General features: G+C 44.0%; 1 protein-coding gene across 1 annotated transcript in view; it reads right to left on the bottom strand.

The window, feature by feature from the left end:
• Window positions 1–17,286, bottom strand: part of SEMA3C (semaphorin 3C) — a 265,500-nt gene that overhangs the window by 226,379 nt on the left and 21,835 nt on the right. The window lies entirely within an intron of this gene.

The raw sequence follows: 17,286 nt of genomic DNA, 5'->3' as shown, positions 1-17,286 counted from the left end.
CCAAAAAACCCTCCCCAATCAGCACATGACGCAAAGAAAAAAAGAGGCGCAATGAGGTAGCTGACTGTGTGAGTAAGATTAGCGACCCTAGTGGCCGACACAAACACCGGGCCCATTTAGGAGTGGCACTGCAGTGTCACGCAGGATGTCCCTTCCAAAAAACCCTCCCCAATCAGCACATGACGCAAAGAAAAAAAGAGGCGCAATGAGGTAGCTGACTGTGTGAGTAAGATTAGCGACCCTAGTGGCCGACACAAACACCGGGCCCATTTAGGAGTGGCACTGCAGTGTCACGCAGGATGTCCCTTCCAAAAAACCCTCCCCAATCAGCACATGACGCAAAGAAAAAAAGATGCGCAATGAGGTAGCTGACTGTGTGAGTAAGATTAGCGACCCTAGTGGCCGACACAAACACCGGGCCCATTTAGGAGTGGCACTGCAGTGTCACGCAGGATGTCCCTTCCAAAAAACCCTCCCCAAACAGCACATGACGCAAAGAAAAATAAAAGAAAAAAGAGGTGCAAGATGGAATTGTCCTTGGGCCCTCCCACCCACCCTTATGTTGTATAAACAAAACAGGACATGCACACATGCACACATGCACAGGACCAACCCATCATTTCAGTGACAGGGTCTGCCACACGACTGTGACTGATATGACGGGTTGGTTTGGACCCCCCCCAAAAAAGAAGCAATTAATCTCTCCTTGCACAAACTGGCTCTACAGAGGCAAGATGTCCACCTCATCATCACCCTCCGATATATCACCGTGTACATCCCCCCCCTCACAGATTATCAATTCGTCCCCACTGGAATCCACCATCTCAGCTCCCTGTGTACTTTGTGGAGGCAATTGCTGCTGGTCAATGTCTCCGCGGAGGAATTGATTATAATTCATTTTAATGAACATCATCTTCTCCACATTTTCTGGATGTAACCTCGTACGCCGATTGCTGACAAGGTGAGCGGCGGCACTAAACACTCTTTCGGAGTACACACTTGTGGGAGGGCAACTTAGGTAGAATAAAGCCAGTTTGTGCAATGGCCTCCAAATTGCCTCTTTTTCCTGCCAGTATAAGTATGGACTGTGTGACGTGCCTACTTGGATGCGGTCACTCATATAATCCTCCACCATTCTTTCAATGGTGAGAGAATCATATACAGTGACAGTAGACGACATGTCCGTAATCGTTGTCAGGTCCTTCAGTCCGGACCAGATGTCAGCATCAGCAGTCGCTCCAGACTGCCCTGCATCACCGCCAGCGGGTGGGCTCGGAATTCTGAGCCTTTTCCTCGCACCCCCAGTTGCGGGAGAATGTGAAGGAGGAGATGTTGACAGGTCGCGTTCCGCTTGACTTGACAATTTTCTCACCAGCAGGTCTTTCAACCCCAGCAGACTTGTGTCTGCCGGAAAGAGAGATCCAAGGTAGGCTTTAAATCTAGGATCGAGCACGGTGGCCAAAATGTAGTGCTCTGATTTCAACAGATTGACCACCCGTGAATCCTTGTTAAGCGAATTAAGGGCTCCATCCACAAGTCCCACATGCCTAGCGGAATCGCTCCGTGTTAGCTCCTCCTTCAATGTCTCCAGCTTCTTCTGCAAAAGCCTGATGAGGGGAATGACCTGACTCAGGCTGCCAGTGTCTGAACTGACTTCACGTGTGGCAAGTTCAAAGGGCATCAGAACCTTGCACAACGTTGAAATCATTCTCCACTGCGCTTGAGACAGGTGCATTCCACCTCCTATATCGTGCTCAATTGTATAGGCTTGAATGGCCTTTTGCTGCTCCTCCAACCTCTGAAGCATATAGAGGGTTGAATTCCACCTCGTTACCACTTCTTGCTTCAGATGATGGCAGGGCAGGTTCAGTAGTTTTTGGTGGTGCTCCAGTCTTCTGTACGTGGTGCCTGTACGCCGAAAGTGTCCCGCAATTTTTCTGGCCACCGACAGCATCTCTTGCACGCCCCTGTCGTTTTTTAAATAATTCTGCACCACCAAATTCAAGGTATGTGCAAAACATGGGACGTGCTGGAATTTGCCCATATTTAATGCACACACAATATTGCTGGCGTTGTCCGATGCCACAAATCCACAGGAGAGTCCAATTGGGGTAAGCCATTCCGCGATGATCTTCCTCAGTTGCCGTAAGAGGTTTTCAGCTGTGTGCGTATTCTGGAAACCGGTGATACAAAGCGTAGCCTGCCTAGGAAAGAGTTGGCGTTTGCGAGATGCTGCTACTGGTGCCGCCGCTGCTGTTCTTGCGGCGGGAGTCCATACATCTACCCAGTGGGCTGTCACAGTCATATAGTCCTGACCCTGCCCTGCTCCACTTGTCCACATGTCCGTGGTTAAGTGGACATTGGGTACAACTGCATTTTTTAGGACACTGGTGAGTCTTTTTCTGAGGTCCGTGTACATTCTCGGTATCGCCTGCCTAGAGAAGTGGAACCTAGATGGTATTTGGTAACGGGGCACACTGCCTCAATAAATTGTCTAGTTCCCTGTGAACTAACGGCGGATACCGGACGCACGTCTAACACCAACATAGTTGTCAAGGCCTCAGTTATCCGCTTTGCAGCAGGATGACTGCTGTGATATTTCATCTTCCTCGCAAAGGACTGTTGAACAGTCAATTGCTTACTGGAAGTAGTACAAGTGGGCTTACGACTTCCCCTCTGGGATGACCATCGACTCCCAGCAGCAACAACAGCAGCGCCAGCAGCAGTAGGCGTTACACGCAAGGATGCATCGGAGGAATCCCAGGCAGGAGAGGACTCGTCAGAATTGCCAGTGACATTGCCTGCAGGACTATTGGCATTCCTGGGGAAGGAGGAAATTGACACTGAGGGAGTTGGTGGGGTGGTTTGCGTGAGCTTGGTTACAAGAGGAAGGGATTTACTGGTCAGTGGACTGCTTCCGCTGTCACCCAAAGTTTTTGAACTTGTCACTGACTTATTATGAATGCGCTGCAGGTGACGTATAAGGGAGGATGTTCCGAGGTGGTTAACGTCCTTACCCCTACTTATTACAGCTTGACAAAGGGAACACACGGCTTGACACCTGTTGTCCGCATTTCTGTTGAAATAGTTCCACACCGAAGAGCTGATTTTTTTGGTATTTTCACCAGGCATGTCAACGGCCATATTCCTCCCACGGACAACAGGTGTCTCCCCGGGTGCCTGACTTAAACAAACCACCTCACCATCAGAATCCTCCTGGTCAATTTCCTCCCCAGCGCCAGCAACACCCATATCCTCTTCATCCTGGTGTACTTCAACACTGACATCTTCAATCTGACTATCAGGAACTGGACTGTGGGTGCTCCTTCCAGCACTTGCAGGGGGCGTGCAAATGGTGGAAGGCGCATGCTCTTCACGTCCAGTGTTGGGAAGATCAGGCATCGCAACCGACACAATTGGACTCTCCTTGTGGATTTGGGATTTCGAAGAACGCACAGTTCTTTGCGGTGCTACTGCTTTTGCCAGCTTGAGTCTTTTCATTTTTCTAGCGAGAGGCTGAGTGCCTCCATCCTCATGTGAAGCTGAACCACTAGCCATGAACATAGGCCAGGGCCTCAGCCGTTCCTTGCCACTCCGTGTGGTAAATGGCATATTGGCAAGTTTACGCTTCTCCTCCGACAATTTTATTTTAGGTTTTGGAGTCCTTTTTTTACTGATATTTGGTGTTTTGGATTTGACATGCTCTGTACTATGACATTGGGCATCGACCTTGGCAGACGACGTTGCTGGCATTTCATCGTCTCGGCCATGACTAGTGGCAGCAGCTTCAGCACGAGGTGGAAGTGGATCTTGATCTTTCCCTAATTTTGGAACCTCAACATTTTTGTTCTCCATATTTTAATAGGCACAACTAAAAGGCACCTCAGGTAAACAATGGAGATGGATGGATACTAGTATACAATTATGGACGGACTGCCGAGTGCCGACACAGAGGTAGCTACAGCCGTGAACTACCGTACTGCGTCTGCTGCTAATATAGACTGGTTGATAAAGAGATGTCGTAGTATGTATGTATGAAGAAGAAAGAAAAAAAAACCACGGTTAGGTGGTATACAATTATGGACGGACTGCCGAGTGCCGACACAGAGGTAGCCACAGCCGTGAACTACCGTACTGTACTGTGTCTGCTGCTAATATAGACTGGTTGATAAAGAGATGTCGTAGTATGTATGTATGAAGAAGAAAGAAAAAAAAACCACGGGTAGGTGGTATACAATTATGGACGGACTGCCGAGTGCCGACACAGAGGTAGCCACAGCCGTGAACTACCGTACTGTACTGTGTCTGCTGCTAATATAGACTGGTTGATAAAGAGATGTAGTAGTATGTATGTATGAAGAAGAAAGAAAAAAAAACCACGGGTAGGTGGTATACAATTATGGACGGACTGCCGAGTGCCGACACAGAGGTAGCCACAGCCGTGAACTACCGTACTGTACTGTGTCTGCTGCTAATATAGACTGGTTGATAAAGAGATGTCGTAGTATGTATGTATAAAGAAGAAAGAAAAAAAAACCACGGTTAGGTGGTATACAATTATGGACGGACTGCCGAGTGCCGACACAGAGGTAGCCACAGCCGTGAACTACCGTACTGTACTGTGTCTGCTGCTAATATAGACTGGTTGATAAAGAGATGTAGTAGTATGTATGTATAAAGAAGAAAGAAAAAAAAACCACGGGTAGGTGGTATACAATTATGGATGGACTGCCGAGTGCCGACACAGAGGTAGCTACAGCCGTGAACTACCGTACTGTGTCTGCTGCGACTGGATGATAAATAATGATATAAAAAATATATATATATCACTACTGCAGCCGGACAGGTATATATATTATATAATGACGGACCTGCTGGACACTGTCTGTCAGCAGAATGAGTTTTTTATAGAATAAAAAAAAAAAACACCACACAAGTGAAGTCACACGACGAGTGTTTAACTTTTTCAGGCAATCACAATATAGTATACTACTAACTATACTGGTGGTCAGTGTGGTCAGGTCACTGGTCAGTCACACTGGCAGTGGCACTCCTGCAGCAAAAGTGTGCACTGTTTAATTTTAATATAATATGTACTCCTGGCTCCTGCTATAACCTATAACTGGCACTGCAGTGCTCCCCAGTCTCCCCCACAATTATAAGCTGTGTGAGCTGAGCACAGTCAGATATATAATATATACATAGATGATGCAGCACACTGGGCTGAGCAGTGCACACAGATATGGTATGTGACTGTCTTGTACTCCTGGCTCCTGCTATAACCTATAACTGGCACTGCAGTGCTCCCCAGTCTCCCCCACAATTATAAGCTGTGTGAGCTGAGCACAGTCAGATATATAATATATACATAGATGATGCAGGCATGCAGCACACTGGGCTGAGCAGTGCACACAGATATGGTATGTGACTGAGTCACTGTGTGTACCGTTTTTTTCAGGCAGAGAACGGATATATTAAATAAAACAACTGCACTGCTGGTGGTCACTGTGGTCAGTCACTAAACTCTGCACTCTCTTCTACAGTATCAGCCTCAGGTCAATCTCTCTCTCTCTCTCCTAATCTAAATGGAGAGGACGCCAGCCACGTCCTCTCCCTATCAATCTCAATGCACGTGTGAAAATGGCGGCGACGCGCGGCTCCTTATATAGAATCCGAGTCTCGCGAGAATCCGACAGCGTCATGATGACGTTCGGGCGCGCTCGGGTTAACCGAGCAAGGCGGGAAGATCCGAGTCGCTCGGACCCGTGAAAAAAAACATGAAGTTCATGCGGGTTCGGATTCAGAGAAACCGAACCCGCTCATCTCTACTTTCCAGACAGGGACATAACCAGAACTTTGTGGGCCTGGCCCCATAGCAGCATTTTGAAGAAGCCTCTTTCCCAATGCTTCTAAAGAGACCCCCACCCAGAAGTTGATAATTTTATGCCCCATAACAGTGACCTTGTTTATTTATACTCATAGTAGTGCTTTTAATGTTATGCCCTATACCTGTAGTAGTGTCCTAATTTATTTTATAAACCATAGTAGTGCCCTAGTTCACATTATGTCACATTGTAGGACTGCCATTACACATTATGCAACACAGTACCCTCAATTCACACTTTGACATACAGTGTCCCTAGTTCATATTATGCCACATTAAAATGCCCCCAGTTATTTTGCTTTTATAAGCATTTGGAAATATATCCTGTACTTTTTAAAACATTGACAGTCTAATAATGAAGAAAGAAACAAAACTATAACACATTCACTTTCAGAACAGTGGGGCAGATGTATTAACCTGGAGAAGGCATAAGGAAGTGATAAACCAGTGATATGTGCAAGGTGATAAAGGCACCAGCCAATCAGAACCTAACTGTTAATTTACATATTGGAGCTGATTGGCTGGTGCCTTTATCACCTTGCACATATCACTGGTTTATCACTTCCTTATGCCTTCTCCAGGTTAATACATCTGCCCCAGTATGTCTTGCAGAGAACTTGTGGTATTACAATCTGTGTGTGACATGAAAGAAAGAATCTTGGAATTCTATGACTGTCTCAAGAGGAATAAATTGCAATGATCATCATCTAAGACATTGGCCAAAGAATTACATGTATATTTGGTGCTATCAGCCTCTGCCCCTCCCAGCTGGCACGAGGATAATGCAGCAGATGGCTGTGGCAGAAAAAAACAAGTAAGCCTACTTTAGATATGCCAGACAACAAACTCAGGATTTCATACAAAATAATACAGTGTATATGCTGCATACTAAATAATGGCTATAAGAAACATAAGCATTCGATAAAGATAAAGTAGGTATACAGTATAACTAATATTACAAAATATAAAGATGCAGGAGACTGCATGCATGAATACGTTGTTTCTCTTTGAAGAATTTGAAGAAACTGCTATTTATGTAGCTCTATCATTATTACATACAGTAGATTATGTTTGTTTCTGATTGCTGCTCATATATATATATATATATATATATATATATATATATATATATATATATATATAACACAATTAAAGTGCTACAGGTATAGAGAGAATAAAGTTGAAAAAGGCTCTAACATAGTATATATTTTAAGATTCATCGTGGGATAATACATTTTTTAGTTCACTGTAATTGCTGCTCTAAACAGTAGAGCAAAGTCCCCTTTACAATATTTAACATCAATCTGGATAAGAAATGTCCACTCATGTATTTTTAAATGATATCCCCGAAACAACATGAGATGGTCTGAACAAATTGTATTAATTCTTAAGCTGCATTTTGGTTGGGGGAAAAAAAACATCAGTCTTTCAAGTTCCCTATGATTCAATTTTTTTGCATAGAGCTACAGGAGAGTTCTCAGATTGATGGGGCCCAGTGTAACAATATTACTTTCCTGTCTTCTTGTGGCTATCAGATTCATTAGAATGGTGTTCCAAGGATCTGATGAGAACTGGTCATTTAAAGTATAGGTACTGGTGCTGAGAGGGGGTATGTACTAATTACCCGGGCTTGCTGGAGGGGCCAAGCAGGGTTCGGGTCCACCACCACCACCCCTCCTGAGTATACTTACCTTGATCCAGGAAGTGGGTCCCTCCTTCTCCGCAGCACCATCCACAGTAACAGTAACACCTTTGGGAAGATGGTGCCAAGCAGTGCAAAAAAAGACTTTGGCACTGTGCCCTTTATTGCACATGCACCACCAACTTCCCTAATATCCAGGGCAGTAGAGAGCCTGGCTGGGCCTAGGTACTTTTCAGGAGTGTGGCCTAAGCACAATTTGTGGCCTAATCAAATTTTCCCCCCCCCCACCGTCCTGAATGGCTCCCCCTTTTTTCATGTATATATATATATATATATATATATATATATATATATATTTTTTTATGAAACATGGACATGCCCCAATTTAAGCCATGCAATCATGGCAGTACTGGGGCCTGGCACTTCTCTCTACAGCCCTGTGTATAGGGAAGTATGCTGACTGAGCTATTGGTCAGCCAGAGTGCTCTGTATACACTGTAGGCAAGTCAGACATGTAAAGAGAGAGCATGAACATCAGCAACCTCAATGACAAATTCACTATGCTATAAAACAACGCTAGGCAGCGTGATACAGGAACACTTAAGGCAATGCTCTCCAGGTCATGTTATCGTGATAGAACTTCAAGAAGCTTTCTGTCTTATCTAAATTATATGCTTTATCTGCACTATAGAAATGCCATAAACAATAAATGGGTAAAGACTTGTACTGTAGTACTGAGAGTAGGTTAAACATATACATCAAGAACAAAAGATTGTCACTCTTAAACAATGGGAATCTATTCACCTCTCCTCCTCCTCTTTATCTAAATGCACTAATCATGCTGAAATGCATATTAAACTGCTACATAGATTGTACTTTACTCCCTCTAAACTACATAGGATATGGCCCGCTACTTCTAAATTTTGCTGGCGCCTTTGCCATTGTGAGGGTACTATTTTACATGTTTTTTGGGAATGCCCTGCCCTACGCTCCTTTTGGCTTAAAGTGTTTGACCTTATACAAGCTGTTATTGGCCTTACATTGACCCAAGATCCTTCTTTAGCACTTATACATTGGTACCATAATATTGTTCCCAAATCCTCCCGTTATGTCCTTGGTCATATTTTGATAGCTGCTAGAGCTACTATTGCCCAGCACCGGAAATCTCCTTCCCCCATTTGAGAAAGTTATCTCCAAGACCCAATTCCACTTTGAAATGGAGACTAGGGAGGTTGCATGCTTTACTGCTCTTTCTTCCCCTATTGTGAAGTGGCTCCCATGGCATGTGTATATCACAGTGGGTAACAGAGCCTCTTCTCTGTGCCCTAACCAACAGAGTCCTCCTTTTGATTTAAGCGAACCCTCGGCAGAGGAAAATACTTGATTTGTATGTAACCTTTTGTGTTTTATTCAATGCTTTTGGATGACCTGTCCCGACCTCCCCTTGTATTTTTACCTTCCCCCTGTTACCTTATTTCTTTTCTGTACCCCACCTTTACTTGTATAATATTAATAAAGATCTAATGTTGAAAGGTCAATATTTATTTTTCAACTATTGTACATTATCTGTCCCATTTACCTAAAATGTCACTGGCATTGATGGGTTGCTACCAGCAAAAGGCAGATACTGTAGATAGCTATAGATATATAGCAGAAATCTGCACTCTATTTATACAAGAAGGTGTTAAGGGCCCCATACACTACAGCGATTATGCCCGATTTCATCCCAATTCGGGCATTCGGCCCGATATAGTGGGTGAAATTAAGCATTTTGGCTGTGTATCCGATCCGATGCGCGGTCCCGTGAGCATCGGATCGGATCCTCCAAATTGATTGTGCTGCACATTCAATCTGGTCCGACCCCGCAGGCGTGGCTGGGAGCGGCCAGGATTGCCCAAGATACATGTCAGATGGACATGTCGCAGTAGTGCATGGGGCCCTTTAGTGTTTAGGTGATGTATTGCAAACAATAAATAATGTAAATAGATAAGTAGAGTGAAATGAAAACCGTAACCAGATGCAAGAATGAAATCTCGTAAACCAATCTCGACAATTTGAAGCCAAGCATTTATTGGGGATTTATTCATATATGTCTGTTTATTTAATAACAATGCACCTTTGGTAAACCTGGGCATTAAACCAAAGAAATATTTAGAACATTATTACATTCTACGTTTTTTAAAACAGAGAAATGTGCATTTGATAAAGTGATCTTGTGTGTACACAGCGTGACCAAGAGTGTAATTTCCTACTCTCCCCTAATCAGGATTTCCAGCAGAAGTACAGTTATTTTAAGAATGCTGCACCTGATCACGCTGCAGTGTGTGTAGCAGGAAGATATTCATAGCCAGTAGGAAAGTATATCGCAGGTCCCCCCTACAATACACAGTGTCTTCTGGTTCTGAGAAATCAGTGCATTAATAAATACTTTCTTCTCTCTAGATAGTGGCATTAGAACCAGCCAACATTATTTTATTCAGTGTACCTGATAATGACCAAATAATAGTTGTCGCTTGCTGTAGCAAGGTTTTTATAATGCTATATTAATGTGCATGCCACATAGGTGAGCTTATTTTATGCCTTTGTTAGTGATATAGACACCACAGTAGTGGCAACAGCTGAATTGTCACTGGATATCGGCCTCAAGATGGCTTAGACAATGTACCCTAAAGATCTATTTTATACTTACTTATGCCATTTGACATTGAGTAAGCTAGAGTTTTTAGTAGGAGTGAGGCATTCACTGCCTTATCATCATGGATTATTTTAAGGTCTCCTTAAACACTGCAGTGTCGAACTGTTAAAATGAAAAATTATCTATATAAAAATTTGAGATGGTCTGTCCCGTCTCATAGATGCACATGCATCTCTTTAAGCATACTTGCCTATTCTCACAGAATGTCCACAAGGCTCCCAAAAACTCGGATGGCTCTTCTGAATGACCTGGAGAGTTGGCAAGTTTCCCGTAAGCCGCACATCAGCCGCCATGGCCTGGGCAGTCCGGACAAGTGATTACGCAATCTGTACTGAATTTGTTATCGTAGCCCCGGCTCCTGCTTCACAATGCCGTTAATCACTTATAGTGGGAGTGGGGCCATCACGTACACCCCCCCTTTCCCACCCAATTGGCTGTACCATGCCCTCCATTTCTCCGACCTGGCGGTAATTGTTGGCAAGTATTAGTGTATCCAATACAGATATACAGCTATAGAATATCTAAATTATCTATAGAATATGCAGGAAAAGACAAACAGATTAAGTAATTAATACTAGGTGAACAAGTAAGTTATGTTTCTTATTTGTAGCTCTGTGTAACTATTCTCTCCACCACATTTATGTTCTAGGCTGGTTCCAGATTGAAAAACACAAAGGGGTTGATGGAGAATGAGTACTACGCAAGCAAATGCAAGCGGAGTCTATGGTTCTATGTGGAGTCTTTTAGGCCGAAGAAGTGGAATGAGGGTGGGAAGGGGTGTTTTAGTATAAGCCAAGTATAATAAGGACGTGCTCAGACAAAGCCTAGTAAAGTATGGGCACGTTCACACAAGGCCTAGTAAAACCAATCATTTACTTTCTATATTGGGAGCTGGAGCCTTTCTGCGCATGCTTGGTCTGATGACCACGCATGTGCGGCAGCCATAACTGAGGACGGTTCCAGAACCCTCTCCTGGTAAATTCTGCAGAATGCAGCCAATAGGCTACAGCGGCTAACTGTGTTAGCTGCCAGGGCCAAAGTCCAGAATGTTTTGCATTCTGAAACTTGGTAAATTTGATGGGAGCTGCAGCTGCTGTCAGAAATGGATGGACCACAGCAGGTATTGAGCTTTCTGGTGTAGAGTCTCCTTTATAGAATCTGGGGGATGCTAAATATTTGTTGGAACTGAGAGTTTATTGGGAGTGTCCAGAAAAAATGCACGCGTGCCAAGTGTTTTCAGGGAGGGTGTCTGACGTCAGCTCCGGCTCCGATCAGCCTGTTTTGATCACACTGTAGGAGTAAGTCCTGGGCTGCGCACAGACTGCACACTCTGGATTTTTGCAGCTCGGCGTACACATGCGATCACACACTTGCACAGCGAATTAACACTCCCCCTGGGGGTGGCGACTATCTGATCACAGGACAGCAAAGTTAGCAGCCCAGCGATCAGGTCTGAATCACCCTCTATGTGCGCTCATGGGCAATAACTCAGGATTTTCAAGTCAATGGAAAAGGGGTATTAAAAGGAGAATGATTAGAACAAAAGTTATAAATACTAAAATGTCACAATACATACAAAGAATGTTTGACAAATAAATAGCTAGAACATTTATTTTAAAAATATTTTGGTAAAATGTGCACAACACATTGGGTATATTCATTTGGAATGCAGCATAATAAAGCATGGATTACATTTTAAAAATCTCCACTTCCATATTCCAGTATGATGATGAACACCAGTAAAGAGTTACATGTGCTTATAGTTTTCTGCATTACAGTTTTCTGCAAGGAAAAAAGTACAATGCTCAATAAAAATAAAAATAAATCCTTATTCTAAAATAAAAATATTTGATACAGATTATTTCACGTATAGCGATCTAGTCTGCTTTTTTAATACTGTTGTTAAAAAAAAAATCAAAATCTATTTTCCGTACGATGTCTGCTAAAGCCACTCCATTATCTCTATAGTTATGAGAAGCAAACCTGATATGACTATGTCTATACACAATGTGCTCATTTGCTCCACTTTCCATGGGAAAGCACTCGTAATACTAAGTGATTTTATTATTGCTCTGGTTATCTGTTTATGATAGAAAACTGGTATTGTTGTCACGCATCACAGACTAGGAAAATAATTTGCCTTTTCGAGAAAAGTAAGTCTGCTCAATCCCCCAATTTTACAATACTGTTTTATTATAACCATCTACAGGGCAAACAGTTTAATCCTCACATTCAGAAATCTCACATGTAAACAGTTACAGTTTGAAAATATAATTTTATATATATTTTATTACAGGGCCATAACTACGTGTGTGCCAAGTGGGCTTGGGACACAGCGCAGTTGCCCTGAGGGCGCACGGCCAGCGGCATGTAATGAGTCATATTGACTCATTACATGCCGCCTCTGCTGTGTGCGCCGTGCTGTGGAGGGAGAAGAGGACAAGCGTCGGGCAGCGGAGAAGGAGGAGGAGGGAGGGGGAGCAGGGAGCTACAGCAGCGCTTTGTCATTGGTAGTAAGCGCCGCTGCAGCATCCCCCTCTCCTTCTGTATTGGCTGCCCAGCGCTGCTGTGGATGCTGGGATGCGGTTCCTCCATCCCAGCATCCACAGCAGCGCCGGGCAGCCAATACGGAAGGAGAGGGGGATGCTGCAGCAGCGCTTACTACCAATGACATAGCGCTGATGCGGCTCCCTGCTCCCCCTCCCTCCTCCTTCTCACCTCACTGCCTGCACCGAGGGAGCTGCACGAGGAGCCTGACTGCCAGCAGGGAGATGGTAAGTATATCTCTCTCTCTCTCTCTCTCTCAGGGGGTCACCGTCTGCCGCAATGTGTAAAAAGGGGGATGGCTGCCGCAATGTGTAAAAAGGGGGACTGGCTGTAAAAAGGGGGCCTGGCTGCCGCAATGTGTAAAAAGGGGGCCTGGCTGCCGCAATGTGTAAAAAGGGGGACTGGCTGCCGCAATGTGTAAAAAGGGGGCCTGGCTGCCGCAATGTGTAAAAAGGGGGCCTGGCTGCCGCAATGTGTAAAAAGGGGGACAAAAGGGGGCCTGGCTGCCGCAATGTGTAAAAAGGGGGCCTGGCTGCCGCAATGTGTAAAAAGGGGTCCTGGCTGCCGCACTGTGTAAAAAGGGGGACTGGCTGCCGCAATGTGTAAAAAGGGGGACTGGCTGCCGCAATGTGTAAAAAGGGGGACTGGCTGCCGCAATGTGTAAAAAGGGGGCCTGGCTGCCGCAATGTGTAAAAAGGGGGACTGGCTGCCGCAATGTGTAAAAAAGGGGGCCTGGCTGCCGCAATGTGTAAAAAGGGGTCCTGGCTGCCGCAATGTGTAAAAAGGGGGACTGGCTGCCGCAATGTGTAAAAAGGGGGACTGGCTGCCGCAATGTGTAAAAAGGGGGCCTGGCTGCCGCAATGTGTAAAAAGGGGGCCTGGCTGCCGCAATGTGTAAAAAGGGGGCCTGGCTGCCGCAATGTGTAAAAAGGGGGCCTGGCTGCCGCAATGTGTAAAAAGGGGGACTGGCTGCCGCAATGTGTAAAAAGGGGGCCTTGCTGCCGCAATGTGTAAAAAGGGGGACTGGCTGCCGCAATGTGTAAAAAGGGGGACTGTCTGCTGTAATGTGTAAAAAGGGGGACGCTGTCTGCTGTAATGTATAAAAAAGGGGCTCTACCTGGTGTAGTGGCGCTACTGTGCAGCGTAATTTGAATAATGTAGACTACTGTGCACCGTAGTATGAATTGCTATTATTTTGTGGCCATGCCCCTTCCCCGTGAAGCCACGCCCCTATAATTTTTTTGCGCGCCTACGGCGCGCACTGCCCCTATCTTACATGGGGGGCGCCACTGTAATTTCTTGCACACAGCGCTAAAATTCCTAGTTACGGCACTGTTTTATTAGGTATCTGAAAAAATCATATATAGTAAATAAAGGTTTCATATTTTTCTGCTGCGAAAAAAATCTAAGTTTATTTACTTGTCCTCAACTGAAATGCTGCATTAGTACCCACTTATCACTAGATTTATCAGTGTATTGTTAATGTAATTCTTAAAATAACAAAACAAAAAATATATTTCTAATAGACCACAGTATGATGATGGAGGCAATGGGTCACAAGCATAAGTTCTCAAAGTATACATAATATATGGGTGTTATACAACATCCCTGCATATGAATGAGACTCCTAGAGCATCCTATGGAGATTTTCTGCCAATAACAACAACCCAATGTTCCCATAGAGCATGGATCTTTAACCTGCGGCCCTCCAGCTGCTGTGGAACTACACATCCCAGCATGCCCTGCCTCAGTTTTAGAATGCCTTAATAGCATGGCAGTACATGCTGGGATGTGTAGTTCCACCGCAGCTGGAGGGACGCAGGCTGAAGACCCATGCCATAGAGTTTTAAACACTCACCGGTACTTAGGCTGTCGTCTGGACTTAAGCTCAGGTAGTAGGGACTCATTCACTACAAGGGCGATCACAAGGTATTGGCTGGAATAAATTCAAATACACTGGAAGAATAGAGGTAGTTTGCAGAACCAGAACCAGCATGACCAGGGATAATTGCAGGTCAGAGCATCAGGATTGCAGATAGGTTAAAAAGCAACAATTATCCACAACTGCAAGACTTGTAATAATGGCAGCAATTCTTAATCCACACAGTATGTAACTTGAATAGCTTTCAGCGATAATAGCAGCATAAAGTCCAGCACAGCATACACTTGAATATCAGATAAAAATGAGAATTACCGCGCTGTTGCCAGGATTTAAGTGTTTTAGCTGCCCTGAATAAAATAAATAAATGTAAATGGACACAATGTTAAAACAAGGCGCTTGTGACAATGTGTGTTATAATTTGCAACAATTTAAATGTTGCAATACTGTAGTGCAATACCTGTGAAAAAAAAAAGGATTAGTAATGTTAACAGCTCCTTTGGTGTTTATTTTCAGTCCTGCCGGATTTTTCTATAATACCGGCTCCTTATCCCGTTGAAATCTCTGTGCGGGGTGATGGTTACCTTATCTTTCCCTATACTACCCACCTTGTGTTCAGCAGTGGTGGGACGCGATCTTTATTCCAAGCGGTGAAGTGTTTTTCCTCTTCGTAACCGCTGCTTGTCTCTGTTGTCCCGTGCTGTGCTGCGGCGGCTGCTCGGAATCCCGGCTTGTATTGCGGGGAGGAGACAGGTTGTTTCTTCTGTGCGCTCCGTTTCCAGTGCGCCGTGCTTTGCTGCTGCGGCCGCTCGGAATCCCGGCTTTTGAGACGGACGGGAAAGATGTGGTTTCTTCTCTGCACTCTTGTATGGCTAAGAGTGCACGGACCGAAATCAGGATCGGGATTCCGAGCAGCCGCCGCAGCACAGCACGGGACAACAGAGACAAGCAGCGGTTACGAAGAGGAAAAACACTTCACCGCTTGGAATAAAGATCGCGTCCCACCACTGCTGAACACAAGGTGGGTAGTATAGGGAAAGATAAGGTAACCATCACCCCGCACAGAGATTTCAACGGGATAAGGAGCCGGTATTATAGAAAAATCCGGCAGGACTGAAAATAAACACCAAAGGAGCTGTTAACATTACTAATCCTTTTTTTTTCCACAGGTATTGCACTACAGTATTGCAACATTTAAATTGATGCAAATTATAACACACATTGTCACAAGCGCCTTGTTTTAACATTGTGTCCACTTGAATATCAGATACTTCTAGTTCAAGATGGTAATCAGCAGAATGTTAATTACGAAGTAAGCATGGCTTGGCAGTTGATAATCAGCATAGATGGAATTTACTGTGTACAAATAGTAGTACTTACAGTTAGTAAATACTAGAATAAGGTTCCACGAGAATGTAGTAACTAGAAACAGAAATGGCAGACATACGCGGCGCAGGACACCAGGACAGCGATACACATGGAACAAACCAGGCAGCAGCACTGAGGTATCACTGGCGTTGGACATGCAGCACTGCCTGGGTAATAACAAAGGTAAGAACCAAATCGGCAGCTGTGGAGAGACCACCCTCTCTAATTATTATTATTACCAGTTATTTATATAGCGCACACACATATTCCGCAGCGCTGTACAGAGAAGATTTGCCCATTCACATCAGTCCCTGCCCAAGTGGAGCTTACAATCTATATTCCCTACCACATGTACACACAGACACATTCACACTAGGGTTAATTTTGTTGGGAGCCAATTAACCTACAAAGAGGGTAGTCATCCTGCACTGCCGTAAACAGTATGATTGAGTTTCAAGATATATGTAAGAACCAACTATAAGAAAATAATTGAATGGAAGAAAATCTTATTCTGAAAAATAACGCTGTTGGCGGTGCTCCCCAGAGGAAAAATATGACTATTTTATCACAAAAAGGGTGTCCCAGGGAAAGGGGCTTGGGACAAAAAAGTTGACCTCTTTGTGGGGGCACTCATTTGATAAATTGTATATTTAGTAATTAAAATTTAACTTTTAATAATTCATTAAAAATATATGTTAATTGTTTATCATTACCCTTAAGAAAAATTATATAATAGACATATAATGAAAAAAGATACGTTTCTCAATGGTTAAGAGGAATGTATATGATACTTATTCCTCTGTTGTGATACTTCCTAGGGTGAAAATATCAAAAAAATCAAATTGTACCCGGTATAACAAATTAAAGGGAAAGGCGCTACCCTGTATAGGGCAAAGTTGAAAGTCCCACAAACAATCAATTTCTCACTGCTATGGAAGTCTATCTTGGTTAATAATCATACATGGTGGTGTTCCATAAATTCCTGTAAAGAAGATATTGACCTAGAGGGAGAAAAAGGTAACACATCCCATGAGAGGTTCAACTTGCATTCCTCCTGGGTATAACAGTACCTATTGCAATTATAATATATATATACATTTGTTCATAGTAACCGTTACTCCTCATATCACTGCATAAATCAATTACTGCAGAGAAGGAGAGTCAGGAGAATTCTAATAATGTTTATAATATAATTCACTAAATTTATACCTTCCGAAGCAGCCTGCAATATCTTCAAAAAAGTGGGTGCCCTATAACCTCATAACGTTTGTC

This window comes from Pseudophryne corroboree, chromosome 6 (genome assembly GCF_028390025.1).
Source record: "Pseudophryne corroboree isolate aPseCor3 chromosome 6, aPseCor3.hap2, whole genome shotgun sequence".
Taxonomy (NCBI): domain Eukaryota; kingdom Metazoa; phylum Chordata; class Amphibia; order Anura; family Myobatrachidae; genus Pseudophryne; species Pseudophryne corroboree.
Note: the sequence above shows the minus strand (reverse complement) of the source record. Positions and strands in the feature narration are given on the sequence as shown.